This window comes from Geotrypetes seraphini, chromosome 3 (genome assembly GCF_902459505.1).
Source record: "Geotrypetes seraphini chromosome 3, aGeoSer1.1, whole genome shotgun sequence".
Classification (NCBI taxonomy): Eukaryota; Metazoa; Chordata; class Amphibia; order Gymnophiona; family Dermophiidae; genus Geotrypetes; species Geotrypetes seraphini.
The window spans coordinates 275212015-275225499 of NC_047086.1; positions in this window are offsets into that span (position 1 = coordinate 275212015).

Below are 13485 nucleotides of genomic sequence, written 5' to 3' on the forward strand. Positions count from 1 at the left end.
GATTTTGGAATTACAAGCAGTCTCTTGTTGAGAACTGTTTCTGGGTTTCTGCAGGGAAAAGTGGTCATCAACCTGGCTGGTGGTCATCCACCTGGCCCCTTCCTTTCTCCCAAAGTGGTCTTTCCACATCAGCCAGTGTGTCACTGCCTGTGTTTGGAAGAAAGTAGATGACAAGATAGCTGGGCATATTCACAGGTTGGGGAAATAGTTCCTGTACGCATTTCCTTCAATCCATCTTATAGGGAAAACTCTACCCACTTTACCAGTACCGAGATACCATGTTCCTAAGATTTCCTCTTCTGGAGCTCTCAGCCAAGAAGTTGTAAAAATTGCAACTGTTTCCAACATTACTCACTCAGAATGAGGAGTCCCTCCTTCATCCCAACCCTTGCTCATTAGCACTAACAGCATGAGTAAGGTTTCTTTCTCCAAATTCTTTTCGCCTTTTGGCTGAAGTATCTATCTTAGAAGTGTCTAGAAAACCTTCCACTCAGCACTATTACTGCTTTAAGTGAACACAAGTGTCTTCTTAGTGTGCACTGCATTCTCTGGAACCTATTACCTGTCGTCTTCTATCAATACAAGACTACCTTCCATATCTGTATTCCACTCACATTAGACAGAAAATCTCTCTCTGTTCATCCTTTAGTAGTCTATATCATGAAAGGCCTCTCACAGAAAACCACCTGTTGCTTGAGATCTTGGTGTGGTTCTCTTTATTCTTATAAAATCTCCCTTTATTCTTAGAAAGTCTCCCTTTGAGCCACTTTCATCTTATTCTCTGAAACTTCTCAGTTTGAAAGTTAATTTTCCTTATAGCCCTCATGTCTGCAAGCCATGTGAGTGAACTTCAAACCCTTGTTTCAGATCCTCCATGTACAAGATTCTATCATAACAAGGTAGTCCTCTGAACGCATCCCAAATTCCTCCCTAAAGTAGTCTCAAAATTCCACCTTAACTAATCCATAGTTTTGCCTGTCTTTCAAAAACCAAATTCCCATCTTGGAGAAGCAGCCCTCTACATCTTAGACTGCAAACATGCTCTGGCATACTATCTGGACCAAACTAAGCCTCATAAGAAGTCCTCCCAGCTCTTTGTAGCTTTTGACCCTAACAGACTAGGGGTTGCTGTTTCCAAGAGAACCATCTCCACTTGTCTAGCAGATTGTATCTTCTTCACATATTATCAGGCTGGGCTGACACTGCAAGGCTGTGTGACTGCCCACATTGTACAGGATATGGCTGCCTCATTAGCTGTTTCTGCTCCGCTTTTATTGAGGACATTTGCAAAGCAGCTACTTGGTCCTCAGTACGTACGTTTACCTTTCTGCTGTTTAGAACAAAGCTCCAGAATAGACAGTCAGTTTGGATCAGCAGTTCTACAAAAAAATTTTGCTTCCTAAGTGCCAACTTTCCCTCCAACCCTATTGAATTTCACCAAGTTTAACCTCTTCCAGAGTTATGATCCTGCATCTTGGGAGTCTCACATATTACATTACATTACATTACATAAGTGATTTCTATTCCGCCTGTACCTTGTGGTTCTAAGCAGATTACATTAGAAGATAGCTGGACATTTCCAGGAGATTACATTACATTGAAGAAAGCTGGTTTCAGGTTACATATTGAGGTTTCGGACGTTTTGAGACATTGAGGAGACCTCAAGGTTACAATACTTTAAAAGAAAGCTGGATTCCGGTTATATTGAGGATTCAGTTTAGAGACATTGAATAGATGTTACCAGAAGATTAGTAAGTTCATGAGGAATATGCAGTTGGGATAGGAAAAGGGGGGAGATTAGGTTGATGGGATGTGTTTTTTGAATAGTAGTGTTTTGATTTCTTTTTGGAACGCTTTAAAGTCAGTTGTTGTGGTAAGCAGCTTGGAGATGGAGGGGCCAAGTTTCGCTGCCTGTGTCGCTAGGAGGTTGTCATATAGTTTCTTGCATCGAGTACCTTTGAGAGGTGGGTAGGTGAATTTGAATATAATGCCTGCTTGTCCTCTGAGAAAGCAGAGATACTTACCTGTCACAGCAATTCTCTAGGATCAGCAGACTTGTATTCTCACAACCTATTCATTTCCCCTAGTTGGCTTCTTAGCTTTGTTACTGAACTGATGGTCCCGCAAGCCGACATGTGGGAAAGCACCGGAATGCACGTGTTATGGGCCTTGCCTAAAGATTTAAAGTAGCAAAATCCAGAAGCAGACCATCCATACAAGAAAGTGAGCAATTTATTTAAATGGCTTACTTCTTGGTACAGTTGGTCTTCTTCTTGTTTTGCTACTTCAACTGCTTGCAGATCATCGCCTCTTCTTTTGTGTTTAAAGATTTAATGTGACAGTGCACTTGTCAGTGTCTGTACTGGACTCTGTGAATGAGATCACCCACATGTGAGAATATATGCCTACTGTCATCGGAGAACACCTGCTATCTAGTATCTTTGCTTTACTACTTGGTAATGGCAATACTGGATGAGGCAGGCTGCACAGGATACTTATAAGTTGTTTACAAACGAGTGTCAGTCTCTTCCTGCTGGCAGAAGAGCAAAGACCCAATGTAGGATCACAAAGAAAATTAACAGATAAGATCTATTTTAACCTATTTTAACCTTTTAGAAGCATTTATGTAACAGGGAATGTTTCACAGGCAGGTACCATTCAAACCCATAGTGTAACAGTAAATTACAGCAGACCTGAATGGTCCATCTAGTCTGCCCTTATAATTACATGCTTTATATCATGATTAAATTAAAATGTTTCTTTTTCTTTATTTCTGGGCCATAGACCTTAGAAGTCCACCCGGTACTGTCCTTAGGTTCCAACTACTGGAGTTGGCATTGAAGCTCACTCCAGCCTATCCAGACCATCTCATTCAGGATTCAGACTGTGAAAGTCTGCCCATTCATATACTAAGTAGAGAATCCTCTGTGTTCATCCCACGCTTTTATGAATTCCATCACCATTTTCCTCTCCACCACCTCCCTCAGGAGAGCATTCCAAGTATCCACCACCCCTTCCGTGAAAAAGACTTTAAATTATTCTGAAGTCTACCATCCTTCAACCTCAATTTATGTCCTCTAGTTTTACCAATTTCCCTTCTCTGGAAAATATATGGTTGTATATTAATACCTTTCAAATATTTAAATGTCTGTATCATATCACGCCTGTCCCTCGTCTCAAGAGTATACATGTTGAGGTCTTCTAGTCTCTTCTCATACTTCTTTTAACGCAAAACCCCTACCATTTTCATTGCTTTCCTCTAGACCACTTCAAGTCTTATATCCTTGGCCAGATATGGCCTCCAAAACTGAACTCAATATTCCAAGTGGGGCCTCACCACTGACCTGTATAAGCACCTCCTTTCTTTTGCTGCTTACACCTCTCTCTATACAGCCTAGCATTCTTCTGGCTTCAGCAACTGTCTTGTCACACAGTTTCATCACCTTCAAATCCTCAGACACTATCACTCCAAGCTCCCTCCCTATCTGTGCATATTAGCCTCTTGCCTCCCTGCACATACATCTCCCTCAGATTGCTACTCGCCAAATGCATCACTTCATTTCTTTGCATTGAATTTTAGTTGCCAGATAGACCATTCTTCCAACTTTTGCAGATCCTTTCATGTTTTCCACTGTTTGAGGGGTCCACTCTGTTACAAATCTTGGTATTATCCACAAAAACTGCAAAAAGGCAAACTTTATGTTCTATCCCTTCAGCAATATCGTTCACAAACATATTGAACAGAATTGGCCCCAGCATCAATCCTTGAGGCACTCCACTACTCACCTTTCCTTCCTCCAAGCAGATTCCATTAAACATCACCCTTGGTCATTTGTCCATCAACCAGTTTCTAATCCAGTTCACCACTTTGGGTCCTAACTTCAGCTGGTCAAGTTTGTTCAAGAGCCTCCTGTGAGGAACCGTTTCAAAGGCTTTGCTGAAATCTAAGTAAATTATATCTAGCATGCTGCCTCAATCTAATTCTCTGGTTACCCAGTCAAAGAATTCAGATTCATTTGGCACAATTTACCTTTAGTAAAGCCATGTTGTCTCAGATCTAACACATTAGATTCTACATCTGCTCTTCTCCAGTCACACAGAACCTCTTGCATCTCTAGGGATTTATTGAACAAGTCTTTATGTGGACCCACCAGAACCTCTCTGAGCTCCCTCAGTATCTTGGGATGGCTTTTACCACCTTGAATTTTTCAAATTGTCCATAAACACTTTATTCCGTGAATGGCGTGGTATCCACTCTCTTTTCTTGTGTAACCTTGCCAGACAATCACAGTCCTCCAGTCCTTTCTTCTGTGAACACAGACGTATTTAGCATGTTTGCTTTTTCCTCATTACTATCCACATAACAGTTCATAGCTTCTTTCAGTCTCACAATTCCATTTTTCATCTTTTTTCACTAACATACCTGAAAAAATTTTTGCGTCACTTTTTTATATTTCCAGCCATTTGCTTTTCCACTTGTGCTTTCACCAGATGTATTTTGCTCTTGGCTTTCATTTTCATCTAATATTCCTTTCTGTGCTCCTCTTTTTGAGTATATCTGTTGATGACACAAAACTTTACCTAGACCATTTTATCAAAAGTGGCTCTTTATCTGCAGTAATTTAACACAAGTGTAGGGGGACTTTCATTTCCTCTATTTTGCACAATAGATTTGTAGATAAAGTATATGAGTATAAAAACAATCCTGGTTTACTGTAGGTGTAGAATTTTCATTTTAATTTGGTCCTTAAGATTCCTGCTAAAAATTACTTTTATAAAATCAAATTTTTGTTTTAATAAAGCAGATAATAAAATGTTATTAGAGTTGTATTTACTTCTTTTTAATTTTACTTTCTTCTTAAAATTTATACAAAATTAAATGGATATGTTTGAGAGAACCAGCACTGAAGTGAAACTTGTATTTCCCTTGAAACATTGATGAAACCCAGGTTTATTCCTTATGCTCCTCTGCCCCCAGGTCTCTTTATTGAACCAAAATGTAAGCATACATTCATCAAATTATACATCAAAATCAGTTGCATGCAATACAAAGGAGAAGGTCCAGTTTTCTATGTAATAGACATTGTTTTTTAACTAAAAAATTTGTTATATAGTTAACACCTCCACCCTGGTCTTAGCTGCCATTTGTGTTATCAATAACAAAGAGACAAAGTAACCCCCCCCCCCAAAAAAAAAAAAAAAAAAAACCCCACAAAAATTCAGGTTTCTAGTACAAAAGAAACACGAGTCTTGGCTAGTGGGTTATATACCTCTACCCGCAATTTTTTTGCAGAAGGAATCATCTATAGCTCATCAGCTCTGCCTCCTTGTGTTAGTGAGCAGTCCTTGTCTCTTCAGTTTTTCCTTTTTCAAGCGAGTTGAGAAGGTGTGTCCAATTGATTTATTATTTTCAGGTTTTAATCTAAAGTGCGAGGCTTCACAATGTCCCAGAGTTTCCCAGGATTTCTGAGACAGCTCTGCCTGGGAGAGAATACAGCCTCTAATTCAGAGGGCTGTAGCTAGAGGGGCAACCCATTCGCAGTTCATCTACCTAGTCAGCCTGCACTAACACTTAAGATAGCTTGAGGTGTATTCCCCTGGGAGCTCAGCTCACCTCTAGTTTAATCAGGCACATGGCCCCATGTTGGTTCAGAGAACTGTGTATTGGGTGCCAGCTGTTTCCCTCAAACCTGAAGAATTAGTGGGGTTGAGGGTTTCAGGCTTTCAGAGCCTGTCTAAAAGGCAGCCCAAAGAGACAAGCTTCTAGAGGGTCTTATATGTTTGAGGCAGGCATCTTTTCCTTTCTCCAGCTATGGTGTAAGCTAATACAGGCACATCACCAGGCAGTTCTATGAATACAGTCTATTACTGCCTATGGGAGAATTTGGGATGATTCTGGTGGGTCCACATAAAGACTTGTTCAATAAATCCCTAGAGATGCAAGAGGTTCTGTGTGACTGGAGAAGAGCAGATGTACAATCTAATGTGTTAGATCTGAGACAACATGGCTTTACTAAAGGTAAATTGTGCCAAATGAATCTGAATTCTTTGGGTAACTAGAGAATTTGATTGAGGCAGCATGCTAGATATAATTTACTTAGACTTCAGCAAACAGTAGTTATGAGGGTATCCTACCTCCAAAATACCCTTCCATTAATTTCTTGAACTTTTATTCAGCTTTCCCAGGCTGTTTTTTGGCGCTGAAATGCTGTTGTGGCTATTTTGGATTTCCCATTTTAATTTAAAAACCTCTATCTGTCTCAAAACATCAATTTTACTAATAATCATCTTATTCTCAAATTCTTTGTCATTGAAAAATGCCCTCAACTGTAAAGACTTAACTAATTCCTCAAAATCCTCCCTAAATGGAAACAAAAATCCAAATTCTTGTCTGGAACTGGAAAGACAGTGGGACATTAACGAGATTTTAATGGCAAAGGACTACAAGCAACTGGAAAGAAGTAGACAAAGGAGTACCACAGGGATCAGCCATGTCACCCATGCTGTTCAACATCTTCCTCAGAGAACAAAGATGGGAATACTACATCTATGCAGATGACTTCCAACTGGTCATCTCAATGAAGAAACAGGACATAACCAAGCAGAAGATCAAGAAAGGCCTAGAGAAAATCTTCAGTTGGTTCTAAATGAACGGATTAGTAGTCAACAAGGGAAAAAACTGAACTACATCTAATTAACAAATGGGGAGAGAGAAAACAGCCCAAGTTATTAAATAACTCTGAAAGGCAACACCATAAAATCATCCATGGAGGGAATGAGAAACCTAGGAGTATGGCTAGACCCAAACCTGAACAATACACATCCAACATATTGTGGAAAATGCTTATGGCAAACTCTACTGGGTCAGAGGACTAAAACCATACCTAATCCATCAAGTAATGTCATAAGAACATAAGCAGTGCCTCCGCCGGGTCAGACCATAGGTCCATCCTGCCCAGCAGTCCGCTCCTGCGGCGGCCCAAACAGGTCATGACCTGTCTGAATCACCAGAAGGGGCCCCCTTGCCACCTTGGTTTCCCATTGAAGTCCTATCTTCCCATCGAAGTCCTAACCCTCCGGTCTTGCACATGCACGACCTGGTTGGGTTTCTATACTTATTACCTGGTTAGCTTTCTATACTTGTGCTACATCCCAGCACCTCTCTCAGTATCCCACGATCCCTTTATCCCTCAGGAATCCGTCCAATCCCTGTTTGAATTCCTGTACCGTACTCTGCCTGATCACTTCCTCCGGTAGCGCATTCCAAGTGTCCACGACCCTTTGGTTGAAAAAAAAACTTCCTTGCATTTGTTTTGAACCTAACTCCCTTCAGTTTCTCCGAATGCCCCCTTGTACCTGTTGTCCCCTTCAGTCTGAAGAATCTGTCCCTATCCACCCTCTCTATGCTCCTCATGATCTTGAAGGTCTCTATCATATCTCCCCTGAGCCTCCTTTTTTCTAGAGAGAAGAGCCCCAGCCTATCCAACCTCTCGGCGTATGGGCAGTGTTCCAGCCCTCTTACCAGTTTCGTTGCTCTCCTTTGGACTCTCTCAAGTACCGCCATGTCCTTCCTGAGGTATGGCAACCAATATTGAACGCAGTATTCCAGATGTGGACGCACCATCGCTCGATACAATGGCATGATGACTTCCCGCGTCCTGGTTGTTATGCCCCTCTTTATGATGCCCAGCATCCTGTTGGCTTTTTTCGAGGCTGCTGCGCACTGTACAGAAGGCTTCAGTGATGCATCCAGCAGCACACCCAAGTCTCTTTCAAGTCTGCTGTCTCCCAACAATGCCCCCCCCCAATTTGTAGTTGAACAATGGGTTCTTTTTCCCTATATGCATGACCTTGCATTTTTCCACGTTAAAGCTCATTTGCCATTTGTTTGCCCAGTCTTCCAGCTTGTCCAGGTCCCTTTGCAGGTCCTCACACTCCTCCCTGGACCTAACTCTGCCGCACAGTTTGGTATCGTCTGCAAATTTTATAACCTCGCACTTTGCCTCCTTTTCCAGGTCATTGATAAATATGTTGAAGAGTAACGGCCCCAGCACCGATCCCTGTGGCACACCGCTCGTGACTCCCCGCCAGTCAGAATATTGGCCCTTTACTCCGACCCTCTGCAGTCTACCCGACAACCAGTGCTTGATCCATCTGTGCACATCCCCTCCCACCCCGTGGTTCCACAGCTTCCTAAGCAGCCTTTCATGTGGCACCTTGTCGAAAGCCTTTTGAAAATCGAGGTAAATGATGTCTATGGGTTCCCCATTGTCCACCCGACTGCTTATTCCCTCAAAGAAGTACAGAAGGTTCGTTAGGCACGACCTTCCCTTACAGAATCCGTGCTGGCTTGTTCTCAGTAGGCCATTTCTCTCGATGTGCTCGCAAATGCCGTCCTTGATCATAGCTTCCACCATCTTCCCTATAATTGAAGTCAGGCTCACCGGCCTGTAGTTCCCAGGGTCACCCCTTGATCCCTTCTTGAAGATAGGTGTGACATTCGCCAATTTCCAGTCCTCTGGTACCTCTCCAGTTTTCAAGGATATGTTGCAAACATGCTGGATTGTGCTCGCTATTTCTTGTCTTAGTTCTTTCAGAACCCTTGGGTGGATCCCGTCTGGGCCTGGTGATTTGCCACATTTTAACCTGTCTATCTGTTTGAGGACATCCTCCTTACTTACCTCTATGTGCTCCAATTTTTCAGCCTGTTCCCCACTCATGAGCTCCTCTGAGTCCGGTATATTAGATGTGTCTTCTCTCGTGAAAACCAACGAGAAGAACGTGTTCAACCTCTCAGCTACCTCTTTATCTTCCTTAATCACTCCCTTCCTATCCCCATCGTCCAACGGCCCCACCTCCTCTCTCGCTGGTCGCTTCCCCTTTACGTAACTGAAGAATGTCCAATGTAGTAATATACCTGGTACTCTCAATTTTCGACTACAATGCAGTCCTGCTGGGCTTTCCAAAGTACATGATCAGACAGATCCAAATAGTACAAAATGCAGCTAGATTTCTGCTAGGAAAATCAAAGCAAACACGTGCCATCCCACTTCTGAAAGAAAGAGTTACACTAGCTTCCGATTAAAAGGATTAAATTCAAGATCATGTTGCAGACCCAAAATTATTCATCTGTCAGAATAGCAATGTAAGGTTTGTTAGTGGCCCTCACAATATATGGTTGGTGGGGTCACTTGAGAGGCGCCCTTACACACGCCAGGTCCCAGGTTCAGTTCCCTCACTGAAGATTCACCAGGAAGTAGAATCAAGACGCAAAGCCAGAGGTGATTGTATAAAGAATATATTATAGAAATAGTCTTACAGAAAAGCAATATTCTGAAGCATTACAATTAAGTAGAGAGCAAAGCAGTTTCCCTGCCTTACAGAGTCCAAAAGGAAACGTGAAGTTCCAGGGAAAGGCAGAGAGAAAGAGAAAAGGGGGATGGGGTGATGGTCTAAGCTTCGTGTTCCATAGATAAGAGGATAGACAGAGAAAGAGAGAGTTCCATGTGTGTTGCAGAGAGGAGGCTTTTATAGCTTGGAATCTTATTCTGAATATAGAAACTATTGAGCTTCAATACAAGTTAAATCTCCCCCTCCTTAGTAAACTTGTGCTAGACAGCCGAAGAATAGGCTATGGTCAAATGTAATTTCCAGTATGCCTCTGACAATAGTTTCTGATTAACTTTAGTTTTATGTGCACCTGGACCCATTGTCCTAAGCACCCTGTTAATCATACATTTTAGCTAATCATGATTCAATCAGGGCTATTTAACACCGTCTTTTCGGGCCATATGAAACAGTCTGCCTACACTCAGGGTCTATCTACATTCACATACCAAAGTCAGATTGATATAATTTCCCATAGGCCTTCGCTGACATTAGTAATGCCAACTGAAAATGCTGAATGCTAGCAATAGCTATGCTGACATCTCCCATACTTTTTTTTTCTTTTTATTCTTTGAAATGAAGGGAAGCTTGTGGTACCCTTCTACAGCCAGTCTGCAATTAGCAGATGCCTCTCTTACCTCCAACATTATAGCAGCACGTCCCCTGTCCTGCAGAATCTCCAAGCTATGAAGATAAACAGTTTCCATTATGAGTTCAAACCTCTGTCTTAGGTTGTATCGTCATCTGGGCAGGGAAACCCAAGATACGGTATCTTACCCGTCGTTGAGCGAATGAACGGTGCATAAGGGATGCAGGAAGCGTTCTCAGGAGGTATAGGCATAAAAGGTAACAAGATGTCATGAGAGAGTATCTAAGTATGGGATAATATGTCTGACCCTGGTAATGCAATAGGCCATGCCAAATTAAAACCAAATTAGAACCAAATTAGCCAAATTAGCAAGTGTCAGAGAAGATACTGGAAATACATGTATAACTGCCTTAAAAGTTAGAAGGAACTTTGTATGATATGCGTTGTAAAGAAATGTACATGTGTTTCACTTTACAGCAAAATTTATACAATAATTAAGATAATGATAGGGTGAATTAAAATCTACAGATACGATCCTGACCGAGGAGAATCTACAGGATCCCCAGCAGCATGGATTCACAAAGGGAAGGTCCTGTCAATCCAATCTGATCAGCTTCTTTGACTGGGTTACAAGGAAACTGGATATGGGAAAGTCTCTAGACGTCGTGTACTTGGACTTCAGCAAAGCTTTTGATAGCGTCCCGCACCGCAGATTGTTGAGCAAGATGACTTCAATGGGATTGGGAGTGATCTTGACGACATGGATCAATGACTGGTTAAGCGGTAGAATCCAGAGGGTGGTGGTTAACGGTACCCCCTCCAATACATCGGAGGTGACCAGTGGAGTGCCACAGGGATCGGTCTTGGGACCGATCCTTTTCAAAATATACATAAGAGACCTGACTCAAGGGCTTCAAGGTAAAATAACACTATTCGCCGACGCCGCCAAACTATGCAACATAGTAGATAACAGCACCTTACCCGACAGTATGGAGCAGGACCTGCTCTTATTGGAACATTGGTCCTCGACTTGGCAGCTGGGCTTTAATGCCAAAAAATGTAAGGTCATGCACCTTGGCAGCAAAAACCCATGCAGAACTTACACTCTGAATGGTGAGACCTTAGCTAGGACTAGGGCAGAACGTGATTTGGGAGTAATCATTAGTGCAGACATGAAAACTGCCAAGCAGGTGGAGAAAGCTGCATCCAAGGCTAGACAAATGGCGGGATGCATCCGTAGAGGTTTCGTCAGCCGGAGGCCCGAAGTCATAATGCCCCTGTACAGATCCATGGTGAGACCTCATCTTGAATATTGTGTTCAATTCTGGAGACCACATTATCAAAAAGATGTGTGGAGAATCGAGTCGGTTCAGCGAATTACCACCAGGATGGTCTCGGGACTCAAGAACCTCCCATATGAGGAAAGACTGAATAAACTGCAACTATACTCGCTCGAGGAACGTAGAGAGAGGGGGAACATGATTGAGACTTTTAAATATATCAGGGCCACATCGAGGTGGAAGATGATATCTTCTTTCTTAAAGGACCTTCAACCACAAGAGGTCATCCGCTGAAAATCAAAGGTGGGCAATTTCATGGCGACACCAAGAAGTATTTCTTCACCGAAAGGGTAGTCGATCATTGGAATGAACTTCCATTGCAGGTGATTAACGCCAGCAGCGTGCTCGATTTCAAAAAGAAATGGGATATGTATGTGGGATCTCTAGCCGGGTGAAGTCTGGGGGTGGGTCATTAGCGTGGGCAGACTTGATGGGCTACAGCCCTTTTCTGCCGTCATATTCTATGTTTCTATGTATGTTTCTATGTAAAACATTAAATACGGGGTTTGCAGTGGGCGAATACTCAAAGAAAAGTTCCCAAACTGAGACATGAGTGTCTCGTAGCAAATTTTCTACAGTTTGTGCAATGTGTCCATTTTCAAAAGTGATAAATGTCTCGTTCCCCATACTAAGAGGTAGTGGATGCACAGCTTATGAAATAAAGTCTGGAATGTCCTTAGAATCATTAGATACCAGAGGTGTGGAGTAGGTTGTCCCATTAATGGTGATGGAGGACAGAGGTGAATGACTACACCAGGTATTATTCAGTAAATAGGTTGAACTGTACAGCAAAGCGTTCTTAGGAAGGTGGCTATCATGAATCCGTAGATCCAACAAACAGGAAACATTGTGTACAGCATATGTGAGAAGGTAGAGAAGTCTTTGCAGTCAGGGTGCAGGAAGCTGAATTAGTCCAGCAGGAATCGGCAGTCTCTTTAAACTGGTGAGATGCACACTTGGGATGAAATGATGTTTGCACAGGATCTGTCAGTCACTGAAAACTAGTGGTGTTCACCCTTGAGATGAAATGATGTCTGTGCATACAGGGAGGGATAAATCGGCTTGAAAAGAGTCCAGATATCATTCAGCAGCTGTACTCCAGTGTGATCCAAAGAAGAGATAGAAAACGAGAGAGGAACCATGTTGCCTGTACTGAATGTATAGAGAGAGAGAGGCCAGGTTGCCTGTACTGAATGTGGCAACATGTAACAATATTAATGCATTTACTTGGTATAGTTAAAAAGATAAGTTTTTGTGTGCTGCATATAACTATTATGGCACTTCAGAGAGACCATAATTCTGTACTGAATGTATATATAAAAAAATTATGTCAGAAATGTGTACTGAATCTAGTGAGAAGCATAGAATAAACACGGTATAAAGTGAAACCTTTACTTAAAAATATAACCCCTGTAGTGGAGCCGGTAAAGATTTAATAAACCCCTCCAGCTCTTCAGGTGTGTTATAGAAAGCAGTAGAGTTATTATAGGTCATTCTTGCCCGTGCAGGGTACAGCAATGAAAAGTGGATGTTACGCTTAAACAACTCACTGCAGTGGGGTGCCATGGCTCGTCACTTCGAGGAGACTTGAGGCGAGAAGTCCTGGAAGATGAGCACCTTACGACCCTCCAGGTGCAGGTTAAGATCTCGTCCCTTGCGGTATTGGGCCAGCACGCGCTCCTTCAGAACATAATTGAGAAAACGTGTGATGACTGGCCGGGGCTGGGAATCTTCGTCGCGACGGGAGCCCAATCTGTGAGCCCGCTCGATGGAAAATGGTGCCAGCTGGTCAGGCATAGCAAGAGCCTTGGGCAACCACTCCTCCAGCCATTTGTGCAGATCGACATCCCTGATGGAAGTGGGGATCCCCACAAACCTCAAATTCTTGCGACGTCCTCTGTTCTCCATATCTTCAAGACGTTCCCCCGTGGCTGCATTCGCTGATTCCAGCGTGCGAAGGCGCTCTTCAAGATTAGCTGTTACGTCCTCCTGCTGGGCTACCCTGTCCTCGACGCGCTGGAGCCGGCCAGCTTGCAAATCTAGACTTTCTTTGATACCTTCCATGAAGGTATGTATTGTAGCAAGCTTGTCCTCCATGACTAGGGTCAGTGAACGCGTGAGCTCCTGAACCGCAGCTGCTTCCAGGGTAAAGACCAGCACCTCGTGGTG